At 41.2% G+C, this 1,928-nt stretch overlaps 1 pseudogene; it reads left to right on the forward strand.

Annotated features, from left to right (window-relative positions):
- The first annotated feature begins 460 nt into the window (after positions 1-460).
- Positions 461-1,211, forward strand: LOC110599021 (protein NDRG3 pseudogene; annotated as a pseudogene).
- The last annotated feature ends 717 nt before the right edge of the window (positions 1,212-1,928 follow it).

A 1,928-nucleotide genomic window follows, 5' to 3' on the forward strand; every position in this document is an offset into this window, starting at 1 on the left:
AAGAGATAGAGATGATGTCTCTGGGATATATATTTTAACTAGCAGCGGGTATAAGATGAAGCCACCACAGTGTATTTTCTCTTAGGTAATCCTCCCATGATAAATTTGAGAAGTTGTTTCCAGCCCCAGATGGTTGGTCTTGATGATTTCTGTAACCCAAGGCTCCACTGCTGCAGGTACTAAATTCTATAAAATGTTCCTCACTGAAAAGTGGAAAGAGTCTTGCACTGGAATATGGGAGCTCTACTCTGAAGGAAGCCTGGGTCCTGGGTGCTATGGCTTTTGCCTTCATCCTAGGGAATGACTGAAATCAGCCTTTCACATGGAAACAAAAGAACAAGAAACAAAAGGCAACGACAGACTTAAGCCATAACATGTCAACAATTGCCTTAAAGATCTAAGTATACCAGTTGAAAGTTAGGAATGGACAAGATAGATTAAACACACAGTCAAGGCTACCATGGCTGCTATTACTGCTGCCACCACTGCCAGTGCACGAAAGGCAGGTGTCTGTGCCTCAGAATGACACATGAAACTTCCAGGAAATTTGGACTATCAGGAACAAGACACAGAAAAAAATCCATGATGGTCTCATAGCTATAGGAGGCTTGCTTGTGGGAAACAGACCAGTTATGGTGATATAGCATGCCATTGACCTTAACCACAAATCCTGTTTCAATGCCTTCTTTAAAGGATTGCATTAAGGATATGCAAGAGATTCCCTAGCACTTTTGCAACTACCCCTTCCCTGCAGAAAGATGAACCTTCCTTCTCAACAGGATACCTTATCCTGTGATGGATGAACTGGGCCAAGATGCTGCCTCCCGTTTTTTACTAGGATTACAGTTGGAACTGGAGCTTACAGCCTTAGCAGATTTGCATTCAGTCATCCAGAGCTTGTGGAAGGACTTGTGCTCATTAACATTGACCCTTGTGCTAAAGGTTGGATTGACTGGGCAGCTTCCAAACTCCCAGGCTTGACAACCAATGTTGTGAATATTATTTTGGCTCATTACTTTGAATAGGAAGAATTGCAGGCCAACCTGGACCTGATTTATACTTACAGTCTATGTATTGCACAAAATATCAACCAAAAAAATCTATGGCTCTTCCTGGGTTCCTACAATAAACTCACAGGCCTAGAGATTGAAAAATCTATACAGGGCCAACATAATATCTGATTGAAAATATGGAAGTGTTCTCTTTACTGATAGTAGGGGAAATTTACCTGCAGTTGAGGTTATGATTGATTATAATTATTGTCCAAAATCTATAGAAACAACTTAACTACTAATGGTGAACTGTGAAGGACTGAACCCAGAGTTCAGACTGGGAATCATCCTGATCCTTTCTGCAGGGAATCAGCTACTTACCGTCTATCTGCCAGCATAACCCAGTTCACTCTATGTTGAATTCACTCTACCTTAATTAAGTACCACTGGCTTTGGAGACATTTCCTTCATCCAGTCTGTCACCAGCAATTGTTAAGAAGAAACTCAAGAATCTTGTGAGTCCCTTGATACTCTGGGCCAATGTCAAACCATGGAGCTGCCCTGCCAAGGAGATGCTTTTTCCCTGATCTTGAAATTCCACCCTCCATAATATAACTTTATCCCATAAACTGTCCTCCATTATTTTTAACACATGCACGGTCACTGAGCCTCTCTCAAGCATTCTGGATTTAACCTTCTTTCTACCCATCCATGCCCCTCCAACTCTTTTTTCCTGTATGTACCCAAAATTACTTCCATGCCATTACTTTAACATTCTAACATCTTTGGATGATCTGATCTCTATGTCTTCTCACACCAATTTTTTCCTGCACTCTAAGTATGTATCTAAGAAGATTCTTTGGTCTCAACTTCATGTGTGTGCAAGCATATGTGTCTCTGTTTGTGTGTACACAGTTCTGTCATTTTAGACATGCC

Source organism: Ictidomys tridecemlineatus, chromosome 1 (genome assembly GCF_052094955.1).
Source record: "Ictidomys tridecemlineatus isolate mIctTri1 chromosome 1, mIctTri1.hap1, whole genome shotgun sequence".
NCBI lineage: Eukaryota > Metazoa > Chordata > Mammalia > Rodentia > Sciuridae > Ictidomys > Ictidomys tridecemlineatus.